Consider the following 22,044-nt stretch of genomic DNA (forward strand, 5'->3'; position numbering starts at 1 on the left):
GTGTGGGGCTGCTCCTTTCCCTTTAATGGTTTATCCACATGGGGCAGTAGCAGAGGAAAACTCCAGAGTCTTGTAGGAGAAATGTTCCTGCCTTGAAGTTGTGGTGAGACCATTGATCATGTTGCTGATAAAGCAGCTTAGGCTGTGACAAGCAATTGGCTGCTGCAGTGTTTGCAGGGAGACATCAAGGCTTTGGAACATAACCCTTGGGCTTAAAATAGCAAAACTCCCTTTGAGAAGGAGCCCTTACAATGTGTGTTCCTTAAATAGACCCACAATCAAGAAAATAAACCCCGTTTTACACACGGCGGGATGAGGGGAAAATAAACTCAGCAGTTGCTCTGCGAATTACAAATTACAAATTTGCAATTTATAGTGACAAAGTCACTGCTTGAGGCTGAATCACCTGCTTCTGAACTTCCCTGCTAAGCCACGTTGTTCTTTTATGTGTTGGAAAGATAAGGATAAACCTGGAATGGTTTTAAATAAATTCATGGCTGGCTGGCTTTTTTTGGTGGTACCCAGAACAGGGAAAATAAAGAAAGGCATGGACATGGTCCCTCACCCTGCTAAGGTAAAGAGGGAAGGAATAGCACAAGCACAAACACAAAGATTTGCTGTGATCACTCTTCATCCACCCTTGGACCTCACCCGCATCGGCACTGCATTCCTAAAGGAAAAACGAGGGTGCAAAGTGGCTGGCAATATGAAAAAAGAGTCAATACCACACTAAAAATAAAGGAATTGCACTGTGAATGCCCATTTTGTTACCTCTGAAAATCTCCATCTCGCCACTCATCATAAAGGTAGAGAAGCTCAGCACGATTTATTCCAGCTTTTAGGGACTTGTTCTTTAAATGCTGACAACTTGATGATATTTTCCAAGATCCAGTGGTTGCTCCTTGGAAAGGAGTCAAGTTAGGCTCAGACATTAACCATATATTCACCTCCAAATCGGACCATGACTAGCTAATGATCTGAGCAAGGCAATATTTTATTGGCAAATCAATTGGTCGCCAAAAAGAGCAGTTTTGGAGAAATCCTGATAGCTGGAAAATATTCTTTCAGGTTAAATGGAATATTTTGGAAACACGGGCATTTGTCATTTCGACTTGTTGAATTCTCACATTTTGGGGTGCTTCTCAGGAAAGGTGAGGCCTGGTACTTGTCAGGAAAGGTGAGGAGTCTAAAACAGGGATGGAAGAAGGAGATCTCCAGTATCACAAAAAAAATATGATGACAGCAGACAGGTTTTTTACAGACATTTCAAGAGCTTCCTCAAAGTGCCCCATTTGGGACCAGGAATCAATATTTTGCCTCTGGATGTCTGCTAGCAGAGGTCCCATGACCATCACTGTGTGTTATCCTTCAATATATTACTTCTCTTTACTGATTCAAAGCAAGATTTTTTTTCTTTTTTCTGCTGAAGAAGAAAAATAACATGTGCTGTGAGAGGAGCTTTTTTTTTCTCCCCAAAGCCTGTGGCTAAGAATCTCATAAAGTTCAGCTACTGTCAGGAATCCATATTTTGATTCTGTTTTTGTAAAAAAAAAAAAAAAAAAAAAAAATTAAATGTAAGTCGTGGGGAAGTGCTTTAATTTTGTCAGCCAGGAGCATCTCAGAGTCAGTAGAAAACAGGACTGAGCAGGTGCCCAAACTCTGGGCACATGCTGAAATGCTTTGCTGCTTTCTGACCCTAAATGAGCAGCCTGACAAGCAGCTCTATTCAGGGTGGTCTTAAATCTCTTACTGGGAGCTGGTTTAAATCAGAGGGAGGGATGAGGCTGGGGAACATAAATGTTCTCTGGGGCCCATTTCAGGTTTTATGAGGAAGGTATTCCAGCCAGAAGGAAAGGGCTAAGATCAAGCCAGCCATCTTCCAGGTGAGACTGCAGCCTTTAAACCCCTCTGCGAGGGCCCTTAATAACTTTGCCATGTGTAAACATCCCTGATGCTTTTCTTCTGAGCTCAGAGTGACAAGCAGAGCAAGGGGAGAGCGGCTGCTCGACACTTTTTGACGTCAGCTCCTATAATCCTGGGCAGTTGATAACCATGACACTCCAGAAATTGGGTATCACATGTCACTGCAGAGCCTCATGGAGCAGCACTGAGGGGTTTCAGAGCTGCCTCACCCCTCTGAGTTTACCCAGGGTTTTTTTTTTTTTTTTTTTTTTTTTTTTCTAGGTCCATAATGAGCGAGGCACAATTTAACCCTTTAACCTCTCCCCACACGGGTCACATTTCAGCCCAATAGAGGACACACACCAAGTGGCTCATGTTTATTTTCCAATTGTCATTTTCAGTTTACCTTGAAGAACCTGATCTTTAAGTTGGTAACAAATAGCTACTGAAACCAGCTGAGGATTATTTCCCCCCCCCCACCCCCCAGCTATAAACCAGTCAGCCCCAAGAAAGACCCCATGAGACTGTGGAACATTTGCTTCCCATGTCAGCTGAGAAGCTTCCCAAAACAGCCAAAGACAAAGTACGTCAGATGGCTTTTATATTCCCGCTTTGCTCTGGCCATGCTGGGTCATCAAGGGATATAAAATGTATCAGACTCAGCTAATTTAATTTTCAGGCAGAAAGAACATTTTATTAATGGCACTCTGATTATCTGTGCTGTTACATCCTGAGCCAATGGACATCAAAGTCATCGATTGTCCTCAGCAAACCTCCATGTCTTTAAATTCCTTAATGCAGTTTAGGACTTTTTTTTTAGCACCTCGAATTCCCAAACAATTAAATTGTTGTTAAATTCTTGATTTAAATAGGTATATTGATTTATACCCATGAGCACAGTTTCTTGAGTATATCCAGATAAAGAAAGATTGCAGAGATAACATCCCCAAAATTCTACCCAGGGACTGGATATTTCTCACACTCTGAAAAGTCTGATTTTTCCTCTCAAAAGTCTCCTTTAACCTGTTTTATAGCAGAGTTATGTAGAATTAATGGTGATATGCAGCTCTTACACAGAAAAAAATAAGATACCCCCAAGGAATCTGTATCCATCGCTCCAGAGCCCTATCCCAGCACCACAAGTGCTGGAAATTTATTACGGATTGAGCCTCTAGGCAAATCTGATTTAATCTAGAGAGTGTGTTCCTATGGATGGTGAAAGAGAACCTTGCAAGCAAAGCAGTGCCACATCCCAAAATGCAATTTCTGAGGCAGAATCAGTGCAGACACGATTCACCACACATAATCTCACATCAGCTGAGAACCCCAAACTTCTGTGGAAGACATCCTTTGCCATCTGATTTAACTGGACCCAAAGGCAGGAGTTTGAAGCCCGCCCATTTTGTGGTGCTCCCCAAGTTTGGGGTTTCTTCCTTTTGCTTTAATACAAAATTAAAGCTTTATATAAAAAACCCCACAGCTGATTCACTGCTGTAAAATTTTCCATATTTCTTCCCCACTCCCTACCGTGCATTTTAATGTGAGTTTGTGTAGTTAGGTACCAACACACCAGGCGAATGTGCAATGGGACCGTGCTGATTTTCCCACTGCTTCCCCCTGCTCCAACCATCCCTTCCCACGTGGCAAACATCCAGAATCTGAAGAGTTTGAGCAGTCTGGTCTAGGGGAAGGTGTCCCTGCCCATGGCAAGGAGCTGGAACTGGTTGGACTTTAAGTTCCCCTCCAACCCAAACCATTCCATGATTGCGTGATCCTATGATAATGCAAGAGCTTTCAGAGCTTGCAAAGATCTAATTATTTTGAGGAAAATTGCCGTTCCTGGTCACAGGAGACCTTTTCCCCTCTTCCAGATGCTTTGGCTTTGGGGGGTGGGTGAAGCCCAAAGCTTTCCAAGAGGTGCAGGAGGTTTTAGCCACACAATTTGCTTTAAAGTCCAAGGAAGCCAGGCAGCCAAGCCTTGGCCAGCAGCTCTGGTTTGTGGCCTTTCCTAACTCCAGCATTTATTGGTTTGGTGAGCACTGTGAAACGCTCTTTGGGTGGCCTTGAACTTCCCCCACAAAAAAAAAACAATTATAGGCTCCAGGCTGGTAAACACTGAGCTTGCAGAGCTGCTCTGGGCTCTGCCTTCCCGTTGGCCAAACCTCACAGCCCTTCAGCAGCCGAGCTCTGATAGAATCAAATGTGGGATGAGGTCACAGCTCCCAAAATCCCCCTGATTCTTACCCAAACACGCCACAAACCCTTCAAACTCTCCGGATCCTATATAAAATATCGTGCTTAATAAGGCTATTGTATCACAGCAGGGCCTGGGTTTAAGGCCCCTAAATCCCAGCTATTTCCTTAGGCACCTATTATTTGGTTTTCACTAATGTGGGATTCTGGGTGTTGTTTGTGCAGCACGTTTATGGTGCTGCACCTCGAAGGAAATTCTTTCTTCTGAGGAGCAGAGCTAGAATCCTTTTGCCCCTGAATTTCCACCTTTTTTTTGGTGCATAGTCCCCAGGTTTTTTTGCTTTAACTGAGCTGCAGTGCGTGGGAGGAGCTGCAAACACACGGTGACCACGGGACCTCACTTCTTTGGGACATTTCAGTTTGCTTGTTGTTATTTAGAAGAAACTTCACCCAGTCTACCTCGATGCCCTTGGATTTTCCTTCTCCTCAAAAAGCCCTTGAGAAATTTGTCATTCAAACCACCACTGTTTGTTTCACTGTCCAGTTTTTACTCTGGAGCAAGACACTCCTGAGGCTCAGGGTTTAATATCCATCACTGGAACATCAAAGCTCCTAAGGGTGTTCACACAACTCCTCCAGAAATACTGGGAGGGCAAACATCAGGATAACCTGACATGAAAATAAAACAATGACAACAATTGAATGACGGGAGCAATATTTTGACCACTTATTTTTGTTTGCTGCCTTTTATCCAAGACAGGGGAAAGAACGCTGTGCAGAACAATGTAAAAACAAACAGCGAAACTCATCCCTGCAGCCTCAGCCAACCTCTCCTGTGATCTGGGAAAAATACCCCCTTCCCCACATCTTCCCCTGAAGGCTTCCCTTTCTAATTTACTGCAGGGAAAAAAATTATTCAGGTACTGTTGGGTCAACAGAGGACTTATAAAGTCGATGAGAATGACAAATGTGACACTCTACCCCTGCTGAACTCCTCTGCAGGCAGCTGAAGCCAATCCATCAGCAGATGCAGCAGCATTTGTCTCCGAAACATCTGCTCTGTATCAATATGCAAATCACACCAGGAGATTCTGATCTCAAAGCCTCATGTTTTTGTTGTTGTTGTTTCAAGGAACTGGAACCAGCCACTGCTCAGAGTTACTTTTTGTTCGATTTTTGACTATTGCTACAAACTCCCCTGGGATATTCAAATATTAACTCATGAGGGTTATTCCAATGAGTCTTTTTTTTTTTTTTTAATCAAAGTATTTTCTAACCAGAGGGATTTAAGCCTAGTGCATTCTGAATCAGACCTTAATTGTATCCCTTGTCAATCACTTTTAATCCGAGTGGCAGTTGGGGCAAGGAGACCTCACATGTTTTGGCAAGTCAATGGTAAAATGACTTGGAAAACAGCAAGGCAAGCTGATACTGTGATTAAATAGCCAGCAGGGGACTCAGTTCCCATTCTTTGAGGGAACTTTCTCCAAAATGTGCCAGATCTCATTTCCAGAAGATGATAGATACATTTCTGATGCAATAAATATTAAGGATTTGATTTTAAAGTGGACTGAAATCCTCATCCCTGCTCATGACTGCAGAGTGCTCAGCTCTTCTGGGAACCAGATCATTTCTTGTACTGCTTAAATATGGATTTGGAGACTCCTGTTTGTCGTATTCCTAACATGGTGGTTGAAGAGATAGAATGAAGACATCCCATGAAAAAAGAAAGTTTCCAAAATGTATTAAGCAATTTTTAAAATATATTCTCAGCGAGGACCTAAGCGTGGGTGGAGGAGTATTGTACAACACACAGGTTTTTAAAAGCTTTCTTTTTTCAATTTAAAGTGTTTCTTCTTGTCTTTAAGTATTTCCATCCAGCTCTTTCAGTGTGAGAGAACTTCTGAGCCAAAGTTTGAGAGCCACGAAATGTAATTCACAAGAAATTATTGCTGTAAGAGAAAAAAAAAACAAACCAAAAACAAACCAACGTAGTGATGAGCTGGTTTTCCTTGTGTAGAGAGAACAAAATACAAAAAGGAAATAAAGAAATGCTTTTCCAGTGGAAAAGGCTCCTTGTGGGTAGATTCCTGCATCCACACCAGGCTCTGCAAAATCACTTGGAGTCGAGGAGGGGGAAAGGAGGAGGGAAGATGGGCACCAGCACTTGGAAGGATCGGTGACCTAGAAAAGATTTTTAAAATTCCTTCGCTTCTCACCATCAGATAAAAGCAGGGACAAAAAACGAGTGACTCATCTTCTCTTGTTCCCTTCTAATAGTTTCCTAATGAAGTAATTATCGTGTACTCGTTTGGAAACACACAAAGCAGGAGGCGAGACGTGAAATTCGAGGGGAGGGGGAGAAGCCTAATTAGCTGATCCTGCCTCCCTGTGGATCTATTCCCACTCACACCCTGAAAGGATTACGGCAAAAATTTCCCCAAATCCGATTTTTTTCATAGATTTAATGCCTGGACACATATACATGTAATTACTCACTAATTAGGATTAGTTTTGTAGCTGAACACACACTGAAATATATTTATCAGCTGTGTGAAGGGACATGTAAAATATATAGGAGGAGGTAATTCCTTAATATCAGTTATAGTCCAAATAATTGATCTAAAATAGATCTAATGGATGCAATAGAGCTAAAATCAGCCAAACTCCCAGGCACACAAATCTGAAATACAAGCAGCAAATTTCTCGTCTTTTAACCAAACCCATCAGAGCTAACAGCAAAATCCCCCAGGAGCACATTCCTATGAGACCAACAGTAAAAACATCTCAAAGAGATGTCAGGACCAAACCTTTATGAGAAAGAAAAAATCAGAAATACATAAGTTAATGAAGCTGAGGAACCTTTTGGAAATCATGGCCAAAATTTGGAGCAGAAAAGGAAATTCCTGCACTGATGTGCTTGATAAAATACATTTTACTTAATTGTTATTTAGAGAGTTTTCAGAGCTGGGTTTTAATTGGGTTTGGGACAATTTTCCTTTTAGGGAAGGACAATTATTTGCAGTTTTGGGGGAAAAGGCTGGAATCGTTGCTGGTGATGGAATGTGCCCAAGGCAGGTAAACCCTGTGGGCCAAAGCTTCTTCCTCACCTCCACGAATGAAACTGGCCCATGGCAATTCCAGAGTTTTGGGTTTCCAAATATCAGGAATCTGCTTCTCCATCTGCAAAAGGGGCGAATTTCTCTTTTGGAAAAAGCTTTAGAATCCAGGGGTGAAAAAATATGCCTGGTGGTCACTAAGTCATAGTTACATCCTTTGCCACTGGTTTTGGCTTTTATTTTGCAGAGGTGGAAATGAGAATCAGTGAAGGAAGAGATTCAGTTTTTCTCTAAAAGCAGAAATGTTATTTCCATCTATCCATCCATCCATCCATCCATCCATCCATCCATCCATCCATCCATCCACCCATCCATCCATGAACCAGTAAAAATAATGTGCAACAATATAAATATTTATTCAGCCAGCAAAATCACTGCCTTAACAACTGAGATCCTTAAATCTTTTTTATCTTCCTGAGCCGAGTGAGGCAAAAAACCTAATTAAAGATGAAAAGCAAATCAACAACTTCAATCCTCCAAAGCTTCAACCCAAGTCCATCTTAGCTAACAGAAGAGCTTTGTCGTGACAGCTGCCCTGCCAGCTCTTTATTAAGGTTTAAACAGCCTCCAAACAATTTTCTTCCCAGGAAAAACCCACTCCCTTGATGTGTGTACTGAGAAGAAAGCCCTTATTCTCAATTTTCCATCATCCGTGTGCATGGGCAAATTCTCTCTGGCTAACTGAAGTGTGAATCCAACAATTTTGGCTGAGCTGCAGAGGAGAAGTGATCCCAAATATTATCATGGACGAGGACATCACAGCTGTGGTGGAGATGGTTGGCGGATGGCAGCAGTTTTTGAAGCTTCCTTTCTCCCTCTTTTTTCTCCCTTTTCCATTCTCCCTGGAGTTATCCTCCCAGAAGGATCCAACATTGCCAAAACCGGGGTCTGGCGGGGCAAGGAGATGAATGTTGTGTTTTTAAAGTTAACAGAAGTTGGTTCCTCAGGGTTCACGGCGGTGTCACAGCGTGCGCCGAACTCCTACACGTTTTGAAACTTGATCTTACACCTTGCCTTTTATGAAGATGAAATCCTTGGCAGGTGATTATTTTGCTTTCTCACATCATATCAGACGCATTAAGCACCAGTCTGCCTGCTAAGAGCCAGCTGTTGGGGGCTGAAAAAAAGGAAAGAAAGAGCTCAGAGGTTCAGAAACCCTGCAGTGCAAACTGCGGCTATCCCCGGAGTTTTCCTTAGGTTTCATTGCAAAACAGGGATTGCAGGTGTTTTAAAACACTGCTCTCTGGATCAAAGTTTAATTAGGAAAATGTAGACTGAAGCAGGAAGGCAAAATTTCTTTTCCTGGAAAAAATCAGGGATGACTAGAGGGCTGTAACTGTGCAGCAGTGTGTTTGTGATGGAGCCCATCTCCGCTGTTACACAAATGTGCAGTGGAGTTTTCTTGCTCCTTTGGTGGATAACACTGGGAGTGACAACTCTCTTCAGTCCTTCCAACCCCGTTTTGAGCCCAGCTGAGATTATGGAGCTGATTCCAGCTCAGTCCTGCGCATGAATTGATCTCCTTGGAGAGAGGAGCCTGTCCCGCTCAGCACAGGGGAAGGGTTAACTGTGAGTGCTGGGAGCATTTCCACTTTGGGAACGCTGCCTTTCAGTGTTTGTCTTTTCCAGGGGCCTTGCTCTGGTCCAAATGAGTCAGGAGGTGGGCAGGCCTTTCTTCCAGAGGGAAGTGAAGAGCAGGAGGTGCCTTGCCCCCACCCTCAGCTGCCACCTGCACCAGAGATCTCAAATAATTGTCCTTTGTCCTGTCACTTTGCCATGCGGGATAGCACAGGATGACAACATGTTAAACCTGATCGTGGTGACTGCTTAAAGATATCTTCACTTCCCTCTGTGCAAGCCAAAGAAGATTGTCCTGGACATTTCCACCCAGAAGGGGAGGGGAGTGGTGAGAAACCCCTCGGTGAAACAGATGTGCTGTGAGAATTCCTCACTGGGAGCAGTGGGACTAAATGGGACATGTCACGTAGTGTGGAACTCCCTGGCAATGGCTGCACAGAGTTTCCTTCTCTGTCTGATAAAAATAAAGCTTTTCATTTGCCAAGACTATCAGAACAACTGTTTGCTCTTCGCTAGGACCAAAGGAAACACTGTTTCTTCCACTGTCAACAAAAGGAATATATTTATGTCTCAAACCTGCTTTTCCACGTGCACACACCCCCTCAGAACGCTGATTTAAAATCATTCTTAAATGAATTCAGTGTCTCTGTGCTGGATGTTCGTTTCCTTAGAAAAGCAACAACGGGATGAGTTTTTCCTGGTGCATCTCCAGAATCTGGCCCAGCTCAGGCTGTTGAGCTGTTTTTCCTTCCTTTCCTCCCTCTAACTGTAGTGGCTTGCTTTCAGCTACTGTGAGCCTGACCCAAATCCCACTGTGGTCCATGGAAAACCTCATCTGGGCCAGGATGGGCTGTGTTATAGCCCACCCTCGTGGTAAAAGGGAACTGGGGGAGGAATAATTTTGGGACAGCTGGGCTAGGTCTGGTACCAGGTCTCCTCAATAAATCACAGAATCACAGAATCACCAGGTTGGAAGAGACCTCCAAGATCATCAAGTCCAACCCATGTCCTAACACCTCGACTAGACCATGGCACCAAGAGCCACATCCAAGCTTTTTAAAAAATACATCCAGGGAAAATTGCTTGTCTTTATTATCTCATTAAGTGCAGAACAGGAGGCTGCTGCTGTCTGAGCACAGCAAACCCCACAGGCACATTGTTTTCTCTAGAAAAACACATTTGGACACTAGTAGGAAAAGGGACAGAAATCCCTGATGGAATGGGATTCTGCTCCTGTATGCACTCTGTCCTCAGTGGGTACAAGGAAAGCATTTGGATTGTAAAATTAGAAAAATGCTTCTATGCTGTTAGTCCCTCACTTAATCCAAATAAAAATCTGAGGGTATTGGAAGCTGGATGTGTTTGAACATCAAATATGCCAAATGTAACAGCTAAAAGCATCACAGCCTTTCATGAGACAAAAAGATGCAAATAAATTCATTTTTTGTTTTGGCAAAAGTGTGGTCAAATTGATTTTATTCTTTGGGGCTAAGATTAAGGCATCGCTGGCACATCAAGGAACTCCTGGTTTGTTCATCCTAGATTTGGGCAAGCTTGGAATAGTTTTCTTGAACAGTAATTTTCCCAGCAGTAATTAACTCATTTTATATAGAGATTTAGATTACCTGAGTGTGAGTGAGATAAATCCTACCACTGCTTAAATAATACCCCGTCCTTTTCATCCCAAAGTTTCACCCCAAAATACAAATCTCTTCTCTTCTCTTCTCTTCTCTTCTCTTCTCTTCTCTTCTCTTCTCTTCTCTTCTCTTCTCTTCTCTTCTCTTCTCTTCTCTCTTCTCTTCTCTTCTCTTCTCTTCTTCTCTTCTCTTCTCTTCTCTTCTCTTCTCTTCTCTTCTCTTCTCTTCTCTTCTCTCTCTTCTCTTCTCTTCTCTTCTCTCCTCTCCTCTCCTCTCCTCTCCTCTCCTCTCCTCTCCTCTCCTCTCCTCTCCTCTCCTCTCCTCTCCTCTCCTCTCCTCTCCTCTCCTCTCCTCTCCTCTCCTCTCCTCTCCTCTCCTCTCCTCTCCTCTCCTCTCCTCTCCTCTCCTCTCCTCTCCTCTCCTCTCCTCTCCTCTCCTCTCCTCTCCTCTCTTCCTTGCAGGACCTGCAATGCCCTAAGAGCACCCCAGTCCCAAGTACATCCCCACCCACTGCACACAGCCCAGGGAAACTGAGACCCTGCATTTCCCAAGGGCAGCTACACCCTTTTGGGAATTGTTAGGAGCTGTTGTTACAGTTAGCAATGAATATTAGAGAAAGAAATTTCTTAGTAAGAATTTTGGGGACCTGAAGCAGGGACGCTGCTATCAGGTGTGTCACAGCACCTGGGAGCATCTGCTGGACACATCCAGCCCTGGGGTTTTGCCTGTTTTGTTTTAGGCAGGTGCAAAAATTGTTTATGCAGCTCTAAAAGTTGCTTTGAAAGGTGCTGTGAAATGCTGATTATCAGCCCTGAAACCGTGTGCTTTAAAAACTGGGATTGAGTAACTCCTGCCTACACATGGTCTTGTATGTTTGCATGGGATTGTAGTAAAAAAAAAAAAAAAAACAACAAACAACTCAGTTAAGGCTTTTAATATGGAAATTATGGTTTTTATATGGAAATTATGTTTTTTTGTGCAGACACTTTCAAGTAGCTCTTGATTTCTCACTGGTTCTGGCAACCAGTGACTGGATTGAGGAAAGCAAGAATGAGATGAAAATGATAATTTCTTTCTCCCACTACAGTTCAGGACCATCAGCACTACTCATAACAGGCAAACAAAAAAAGCCCCAAAAAACCCCAAAAAACAAAACCAATCCCCCCAAAATCTGTAGTTGAAATCCAGCCAGCACACACCAGGAAAACAAATTGTTTGATTTCCAAGATACCCTCAATATTTTCTCGTGCAAGGAGAAACAATGATTTATTCTAAAAGCGGGTCTAGAAGAGCGGCACATTTGTAGGTGGCAGGCTCATGATTTTGTTAGCAGAGGGATAAATCAGGGGCCCCCTTGTTATTTTATTTTTTGCAGTGTACTTTAAAAATACTCACACGCCCACTTAGTGCTTCCTCATCGATAACACCAGCGGCAGGGGGGAGCCGGTGTCACCTTCCATAAACAGGTACTGTTGACATCCAGCTTGTAAAATAGAATTATTTCAAATAGGGTGAGAGCCAGCTGAGGGAAAAGGCACAGATAATGCTGTTTTATCAGACAATATTAGCCAAAAAACACGCCTGCCTATTGAAGTCCCGCGTTTGTCTGCTCCACACACACTTTGTTGAGCCCTTTCCAAAACTAACAGTGTCTCTAATTGGTTGTGTGGAGCAGACAATGATGTTCAGGAAGATGAAAATAATATTGGCCCAACGAGATGAGCTTTGTGTGTAGAGGTTGTGGATTTTCTGCTCCAGCTCGGGTTGGAGTCACAAGAGTTGACCGCAGCCAGAGCTTAAATGAGATTTAATGAAGCTGTTTGGCTCAGGGCAAGGTAACCAGACACACACAGAGCGTGGAGGAGAGAGTGCTGCTAATGCTCACTAGAGCCTTTCCAAAAAAACAGATTGTTTTTTTCCTTAAAAACAGCGTGGAGATGATATAATTCCTGAATTTTTATGAGGTTTTTTCCCAGGGGTCTGGAGATGGTTTCATGTGTAACGAGCATAAACTCGGGGAGAGGAAAAATGCAGTATGCTGGAAAACCCACCAAACCAGAGAGCCATTATAAGAAAAAAATTGTGGGGAGGGTAAGTGCTTGGAAAAAGAGAGGGGAGAAGTGGTAGCATCCCAGATTTCCAAACCTCATTGAATATTTTACTCATGGACCCAATAGTGGAGGGTTGGTGCTGTGGTGTTTCACTGCACCGGAGTGCCCTGGATGCCACTTCACCTTCAGAAAATACCTTTAAAAATGCTCTGTTTGCTGATTTCCCAGCCAGAGTTGGACCACCTGGATCTGAGACTGATTCCTTCAGTTTTCCCCACTCTCATCCATTCTCTCCATTGCTAAATCCCCCTGGAAATTCCTCTGAGTTCATCGCTGAGAGAACAAAGGTTCTGCCTGCCAAGGCAACGCTTGGCAGACAACAAAATATCTCATGTATTTATTAGGTGAAACATCTGGATTATTGTCCCAGCATTCAGCAGAGTTACCCACTCGTGGATCAGTGTTAGTTGTACACAGGGATTAGGATTTAACAGGATAAATGTCTTGTAAATGGGAATGGGAACAGCTTGACAACAACGAGACCTTAAATCAAGGAGAGATCTGCTCAAAAGCAGCAAATAACCAGGGCTGCTTGTATCTGCGAGGATTCCATCTTGCATGGATTTGCATCCCTGAAATTTCACCCTCTAAAATTAATCTTAACCACCAAAAATTGGCCTGGCTCGGGCTCCAAGTGTGGTTGAACCACCGGCTCCCATCCCTGAAGCGAGAAATTTGCCAAGGCTGCCTCGAAATTTGGATACTGTTCATTAAAAAGTCAACCCAGTTTAGCTTGAAAGGTTCCATCTCACAAATGAACAGAAATTAAATAATGTTTTGTCCCAGGCCTCCAAAACTGGGTTATCCAGCTAAAGGTCTGCTTCTTCTCTTATTTTCTCTCGTGCACTTCTTCCCACCCCCACCCCCCATTTTTATTTTAATCAGCAATTTTCATCAGTGAAATTCATTGCTTTGGGCTTGGCTTTTTCAAACCACACACATTTTGAAGAGTCACTTGCCAAGGAACATCTGTAAAAGTATTTCTAGATGTTTGGAATTTCCTAGCAGTAGTAGGGAAGTTTGGTTTGTTTGAATCTTTCACTCAGCAGGAGGAAAATTGAGCTCAACATGTTTATGGGTATAAAAGCCATCTGTTTGATAGGGATCCTGGAAGAAGACTGAAGGTCTGACTCTGCGATGATGAAGTGAAGAAGAAAGGTTTCTGTTTCCTGTTGCTGAGAATTAATTATGCTGTTAATAGTGTGTTAGAAGAAGTAGGAGTGCTTTACGCTATTACTTAAGCCCAAAGAAATAAATATGACTTTAATGAAAAGCTTTCCTGAAGAAAAATCCACCATAAGTTTTTAAAGAGCAGGTCACGTACCCAAAAACATTTATATGCTGGGATACTTCTCCCTAAATGTGGTCTGGCAAGGGTCTTTTTTCCTCCTCCTTTTCCATTTCTTTGTGGATAAAATATTGGTATTTTTGAGGAAAGTCACTTCCTTCTGTGCCAGACCATCACCTACAGCTTGGATTTAAGTTGTCACATCAAGGCACTTGATGTCACCTTGTTCTCTGCTGCATTTCTTACAGCTGCTGATGCTCTGTGGCTTCCCTGGGGTGCCCAGAGGAAGGAGGGCTGGGAAATTGGATTCAGCCTCTCGGTGGGAGTGGAAATTAGCAAAGAGAAATGGGAGATCCCTCACCAGAGCTGATAAAACAATTCAATAAAAATACCCCACATCCAGATCATGGGCGAGAGCTGGGCTGCTCAGAACTGTTTTTGGAGGAGTTAAAGCCCTCTGCTCTTTGTTACAGGAACCAAGGGAGATGAGGCTGTAATTTTAGCACTGGAACTTTTTTTTTTTGTTTGTTTTGTTTTGTTTTTATTTTTTTTCAGTGTGTGGTGAATAGATTCAGTACTCCCTCCTTAAAACACTGTTTAGATAATTCAGGTCAAATCAAAAAATCAAAATGATTTTCTGAATCTTTGCAGTAAAACAACTCCTTTGCCACAAATCAGCGATTAAAGGCTATTGTGAATGAAATTATTATGAACAAAACGTGAAATCAGGTGGTTAAACATAATTGTATAACTTTAAATTAATCAGGAATTATTTATTAGCGAGTGTATCTGCATGTGTTAAGGAAGCAGATGCTCAAAATCAATTGATTCTAAATACTGAGAAAGAATTTCAAAAATATAATTTTGGCTGCAACTGGTGAGTTTTGGGGTTTGATGGGGGGAGGGTTGTGTTTTTTTATTTTCTGTGGATGTGGGTTTGTGGTGGACTTGGCATGTTGGGTTAAGGGTTGGACTCAATGATCTTAAAGGTCTTTTCCAACCTAAACGATTCTGTGAAAATTTCTGGTTTGAAATCCACCAGGAAAGACCAGACTGAGGCAGCCACTAAACAGGGATGGAAAATCTCCCTAATTCCCAGGATATCTGCAAACAGGCCCCTGGCAGAGCTCCTGCACGGGGGCTCTGCAGGAGGAAACCCTCCCAACGCCCCTGCACAGAACAGAAATTTCCTGCCCTTTCCCCCTCTCCTTTCTTATTCCCAGCCTGGGCTCCCTCCAGCTGCAGAATCCCTCTTTTAAAATTCAAATTCTCATGGCAGAAAGCTGAATAAATACCGAGGATGGAGAAGGTGGGCAGCGCCTCCGAGCTCCGGCACACACCGGCTTTGTCCCTGCTGGCACGGGGACCGAGCTGGGGGATTTTGGAGGGCTGCCAGCAGGGCAAGATGCCACCAGTATTTTCTTTAGTGCCTTGTAAAGCCCAGGTGAGTCCTGACAGCGTCCGTGTGGACAGTCAGGGCTTTGTGTACGAACTGTTGGGAGCGTGTGGAGCGCCGAGCCTCCTGTCACGGCCAGAAGGATTTGGGTGTACAAAGAAAAATACAGCTGAGCTAACAGAGCTTTTAAAAGAGGCTGACTTGGGTGCCTGATAACCCCTGAGTAGGGCTTGCTTGTCAACATTGCCAGCCCAAATCTCTGAAATCTGGGCCTTCAACCTGAATATCCAAGGAGAGCCAAAATAACACATTATGAGCGTTAATGCAGTTGAAAGCAAAACCGCATGTTTTCCAAAGGGTTTAAAAGCTCATTTGATGTAGGGCAAAGGGTCAGAAAAGAAGGAGTCCCATTTATGGAGCTCTGGCAAGTGTTTCCAAATGAAGAAGCCCCACTTAGAACATTTACACTTCATGAGATCACTGCTGCCCTTGTCACCGGCAAGAAGAGAGGAGATGCTCGCCCTTGCTCAGACCTGCAAACTCCAAAAGTTTCCTGACATCCCCCTGAAAAACGGGAAAGAAACAGCTCTTTGTTAGGAGGGAGTGGAAAGAGCATAAACCCCAAATGTTGGTGTTTTAAAATTATTTTAAAGAGTTTTTTTTTAATGCTTAGGCAATAGGAAAAAAAAAAACCAAACCAAACTGGGCATGTTTTATGGTGCTGAGTTATTGCTGGGTGTTCTGGTGTGCTGGGGCAGGGGGGGCTCAGCACCTCTCACAGCAGAACATGAGGGGTTGGTGAGCCAGGATGGGGCTGTGTGATGGAGAGGGGTGTGGGGTTCACTCCTGCTCCTTGCTGCCTCCAGCTCTTTATCCCCATCCCAGACTTTCTGCTTTTGCTTTGGCATTTGCCTCTTTGCTCTCTTTTGTTTCTTCTCTGTTCCCCAAGAAGTGATGTCTTTTGTAATCACTCAGAAACCTGTCCCTGCCTCTGCTCTGGCCACCCAAATCACCCTTCTGACTCCTGTTAGCCACAGCAGCTGATCCTTTTTGTGCTGTGCAGTTCAGAGGAGCAGGGAATGAGGGACAGGCAGGATGCTCTGTGCCCTGTACCCCATTCAAAGCCCAAAACCACCAGAGAGGACCAGGATGCTTGGAACAAAATTCCTTGTGTCTGGAGACACGCCATCAACTTGTAAAGATGTGATGGAGAGAAGCTGTCAGGCTACCTGCCTCACAGGACCACTGCAGGTTTCTTGCCAGCACACCTGGCTAGTGAAATCCAGCAGGAACCACCAGGATTCAATCCCTCAGGGACTGGTTTCCAGTAAGTGAAGCCTTTGGTGTGGATTTCTTGATCCCATTTAAAGAGCTGCAAGATTTCCTTGGTGCCAGGTCCTGCTCAGAGTGAGCCCTGTCCATCTCACTGTCCCAGGCTTGTAAAAACCACGGAGCATTACATGTGAAGTACTCATAGCAGGTTTGTTTGCTTTTTCTCTGGGGACATTTTTTTTGGCGGGGGGGCAAATGTGTTTCTGCTAAAAAGAAACACATCCTTGGTCCACAGGCTGGAGCTGAGAGCAAAGGGAACCTTTCTGTCTGAGGTTCCAGTTAAATCACTGGCAGGACATCACTGCTTTTGGAGCACTTGAACTCGGATCCAACACAAATCCATAAAAAGCTGTTAAGTTGCGATGAAGGGGAGCCCTGGTGGTAATGAGTTTACTCCAGACCTCTAGGGCAAGCTGCAGACTCCTGCAGGGCGAGCACTCTGCTGCTCCAGACAGGTATTGCTGCAATGTCCTGTCCCTCCTGGACCTTCCCCTCCCCGTGTCCCTGCCAGAAACCCTGGAGCAGACCAAGAGCGAGTTGAGGTGTTGATCTCTGTCTCCATTACAACTTCCAGCTCTGTCAGAGCCTGGAAAGGGCCCTTGGCTGGAGCTGCAGCTGGGGCTGGTGGTTTTATGGGGATGAATAGGATTAAAAGGTGAGAGAACTGCAGGGACAGAGCATGTTGTGGATCAAAGTTCCCTGGGGAGGGTCTGCTGGGCACCAAGCAGAGCTTTAAGTGTGTCCCTCACATTAAACATGATTTCATCTCCCTTCAACACAGGCAAGAAGAGAAGAGAGATGAGCCTAAAGAGCCTCAAACTGAACAGTTGCAAGAAAGACAAAAGTTGTGAGACATATGGGGAAAACCCACAGCCATCAGCAGCTTGCAGAACATCCCAAAAAACATCCCAAAAGCCATCCCAGACCTCCAAATATCTATGAGGAAAAAGGGGGAGACCGAGTCCAAATGCATGAGGAGCCCTTTCCCTTGGGGCTGTGGGTGGTGTAAGACCCTCTGGAGATCACAAAGACTCCTGGGGTGCAAATGCTGGCAGATTTTGGACCAGGGAGGGAGGTGATATCCCCTGGAATATCAGCATGGAGAACCTCGGCCTCCTAATCCAGCTTCCCCCTCCTGGGCACCTCATGGATACTGGAGTGCCATTCGATACCCTTCATCCTGCAAATCAACCCCAGCACAGGGATTGATTTAAATCCCAGTGTGGGATTGATTTCATCCCAGTATGGCATTGATTTAAATTTCTGCTCTTCTGCAGAAACAGCTCTGAATTTGGGGACATTTGGGGGGATTTATGGCTTCAGGAAGGATAAAGCAGCAGGACAACTCACAGGTTGCATCCTGCAGAGCAGTGCAGGGGGATGGCTGAGATGTTCCACCTTTATTTATTCAGGAAGGGGGGAACTGGCAGATTTTGCAGATTTGGGGGCTGATAGGAGTGACAGTGAAAGCTGGAGGAATCCAGAGATGTGTTGCCCTGTGCCTTTTCCTGCAAGGCAGAGCCTCCTGGCTTCTTGCAGCAGCAAAATCTTCTGTGTGTCCATATTTCCCCTTTCCTCTGGAAATCAGAATGGTTTGAGGGTCTTTGCATCTGAGAGTCTAAATTAAATATTGACTAAGAGGTTTCATGTGAGTTTGAATGTTTTTAAAAAATCCAAATGAATCCCACAGGGTCAGTTGAGGGCTCCAAAATAGATTCTAAGAGAATAAAGGATGCGTGAGTTAGAGGCATAGGAAAAGTCTCAAATGGCAGATGAGTCAGCAAAAGCCAGAGACCCAGAAGATGCAGCAGTAATATTAGGGATATTAAAAAACTGGAAGTAAAGATAATTTTCCTGTACTAAAGTAAGGAAAGAAAGTTTATCTAATATTCCTCAAATTACTCTTCTCCAAATATTTGTTGGTTGATTTGCTTTTCCCTTCCAAAGCCTCAACAGCCTGATTTTATTTTCCTGGCTGTGTGGAGAACCAGGAACAGCAGCAATCTGGATTGCAACATGAAATCCTATGGCTGGCTGGAAAACCTATACCTGGTGTTGAAGGGACACAAGCATCAATTTTTATTAGAGCTTTATTTGCTACTTTTAAGCAATGAAAAAAGTATGCTACAAAGTGAAAACACATGTCCCATAAAAATTATTGATGTGAACAGATAATGCTGAATATCCCTTGGGTACCCAGGGGATGGAAAGAGTCAGAAAGTCATTAGTAGGGAAGGACAAAATAATTAGAAAACATGTTGCTTTAGACAAATTGTAGCTGAGAGTTTTCAGTTCAATTTTGCCAGCCCGAATTTCAGTTTATCCTTCTGTAACTCACTGCAGGTTTAAAGGACGGAAACTGGAATAGTAAAATTATGTATATATATATATATTTTTACATGGTTCATTTGTGTGAATAGATTAGGAAAGTGCAATATGTGAAATTCAGTAAATAGTTAAAGCTCTTTAAAGCAGTGAGAACAGAGAACTGATGCAAGTGTAAATGAATTGCATTTCCACATCTTTATCTTTCTTTTTTTTTCTCTCCACAGTATTAAAAATGGAAAATAACATTTGAAATGTTGTGGTTGTAAAATCAGAGAGCAGCCGACTTTTCTTCTGATAAATAGTGACCATGTTTTAGTACAAAGTCTTATAAAAAGTAGAGAAAAGCAGTTTTGGGTCATTTCTGCACCTCGCCACAGAGAAGATCAGCAATGCCAAGGACTTGGTGTGGTTTTGATTAACTTTTCCTGCTCGTTCTTCTTGTTAAAGTTCATTTTGAGGTTTGTCTGATCCTCCTTTTGCCTCTGTTTTGGTCCTCCCTCGGTGCTGGGGTGGTTTGGGAAGGGTTTTCTTGGGATCTGTTGCTGATGGAGTGGTGGGACCTTGCGGGGCTGGAGGGGAGATGAGGGATTGGTTTTATCCTGAGCTGGGACAGAGGCACAAACTCATCCCACAGCCCTGGAGCTGGCACAGCACCCCAGGGACGGCAGGGTGTCCACATCTGAAAAGGGGAGCAGGGGTAACAAATATAACTCAAACATCTCAATATCAGCTCTAAACCCAGTGCAAAACCCTTGAAAGAAGTTTTCTTTCCCTCCTTCTGACAAACTCTCCTGATGATCCCCAGGAGCAGCAGAAATTAAGGGACAACTGGAAGGAAAGAAATGGTTTTGGATGAAAAACCTTTCGAGGAGCAGAAGCAAATTTATATAAGATTTCCACTTCCTTTTAGGTTAAACCCCCTTTTAAACCAAGGCTAGCTGGTCAGTACTGGGTCCAAATTCAAGTCATTCCAGGCTTGCCTAATTAAAAAAAAAAAATCTCCAGGGCTGGTGTCAAGGGACCATTCACAAGTCTAAGGACCGAGCCTATGCCTTCATCAGAAAACAAAGAGAAATCCTGAATATGTATGAAGACTGTCAGGAGCTTTCTCAAGCTCCCACTCCTCTCCTTGGGAATCCAAAAAGTACAATTTGAAATTTGTGAGACACAAGCAGCCATTGTCCCCAGACCCGCGGCATGATTCACCTCGAGATTTCCCTTTCATCTTCCCAAAGAGGGGATTTGCTTTTTATTTTTATTTTTATTTTAATGTCAGTAAATAGTCCTGCCTGAGATTCGACTGCCGGGAACAGAATGCCAAGGAAAAAAGGCTGGAATGCCCCAAGCTGGAGACCCCCGAGGTGTTCCAGAGTGGGCACTGGGTGCAGGTCACCCTGTTCTGGTTTTGGTTTTGTCCCAGATTCTCCAAGCTCTGCCTCGTGGAGAGTCATGATCCCACAGGCTGGAATATCCAAACACCTCAGGGTTAGGAAAAACCTGTTCTCCTCCCAACCCAAATATTGAATTACGTCTGGGATATTCATTTTCCGCTTCCTTTTCTATCTCACATTTGTGCTGCTCCAACCTCGCCTCTGTCCCTGCTTTCTTTGTCCCACGTCCTGCAGAACTGTTGCATATCTCAGGCTGTTTGTGCTCAGATTTTTTGGGCTGCTTTACCTGGGACATTAATTCAATTTATCACCAACAAGCAAACTCCAGGCCATGAGTGTCTGAGTGTCTTTTGGACACATCCTCCCAATACAAAATTTTTTCCCTTGGTGCGTTTTGGTTGTGTCTCTATGGGAATAAATGGTTTTTTTCCTGTTTATTTTTATTTCATTTGGTGGTAAATCCCATTCCCCAGCATGGCAGATTGGTGACCCTGCAGGGATTTTCCTTAGGGTGTTGAACATCCTGTTTCAGTCTAATCCTACTCCTGCCCTACTCGACACCACCCATTTTATTCCCAGCCAGAATGAAGACAAAAAGGATATGAAAATGTGCTTGAACTTTTCAGGAAAGGCAGACTAGCTCAAAATTTGAGTTTCAAAAGAATAAAAAAAAAAAGGAGAGGAAAGAGAAGGTTTTCTGATCACCAGAATTTAACTTGTGTGTTCAGTAACTGGAATTTTAAGGATATCCAACCTGAAGCAATCTTCTTGCACCTCCCTTATTTTTTTCTTTTTAATGATGTATGAAGAGAAACAGACCCCTTGAATTTTGACAGCTTTGTGACGGGACAAGATTTTTGTGCTACTGTATTTTAATATCTTTCCTGACCATGACATCTTCTCCCAATTAAAGGTAGGTCAGGGAGTGAATCTAATAACCCACTCGTGGAACCCTAAGGAGCTGAAACCTGCCCTTGGCTTTTCAGGAAACAGAGGTCTTTCAGAAATACCAGAGAAATGAGATTCTATTTTACCAAGGCATCACATTTTTTTTTTTTTTTAAGCAACCCAAAATGTGCATAATCATATTATGAGCAATCAGGGTGCTATTCAGCTCCTATATCAAACAGTCGTGTCATTAGCACAGCAGACTAATTGCTGGAGCTTTCCTTGACCTGGCACTCCAACATTAAGGCTCTGGGTGGCCAAACCATTTTCATCATTTTGCCTGTGCTCCAGGAGAGCCGAGGAAATGGAGGGCTGTGATTGCTGCGGTAATTTTCCTTTCAGAACAGATTGCCCGATTTGACATTTTAAGTACAGTACCTTGTGCCTGCCAGGCAGGGGAACCTTTGAAAGCCTGGCTCTGCCTGCCTCAGACACCCTTCTGTGCCAGGGGGAGGCTCCTCCTGTGAGAGCACAGCAGCACACCATGAGAATCCAGGTGCCACCGAGATAAGGTCACATTGTGGAGAAATCCGAGCTCCTTAACCTCTGATCCTTCCCCCCACTTCCAATTCTGTAACCTGCTGCTGCTCGTAGTTCACAGAGAAGGCAGGAGAAACGCCCAGATTCCTCTTGGAATCCCCATCAAGAACAGGACAAACTTCTTTTTTTTTTTTTTCCCTTTTTTTTTTTTCCTTAGACTTTTTGAAAGTATACTCTGTGTTGTTCCACAGGTTTCTAACTGGAAGAAATTTTTCTTCCAGCTCCTCAGCCATGATGATGCTATGGTGATAGAAAATATCTTCTTCCCTGCTTAAACCAGA

The sequence above is a fragment of the Cinclus cinclus genome, chromosome 11, assembly GCF_963662255.1.
Source record: "Cinclus cinclus chromosome 11, bCinCin1.1, whole genome shotgun sequence".
NCBI classification, from domain to species: Eukaryota; Metazoa; Chordata; class Aves; order Passeriformes; family Cinclidae; genus Cinclus; species Cinclus cinclus.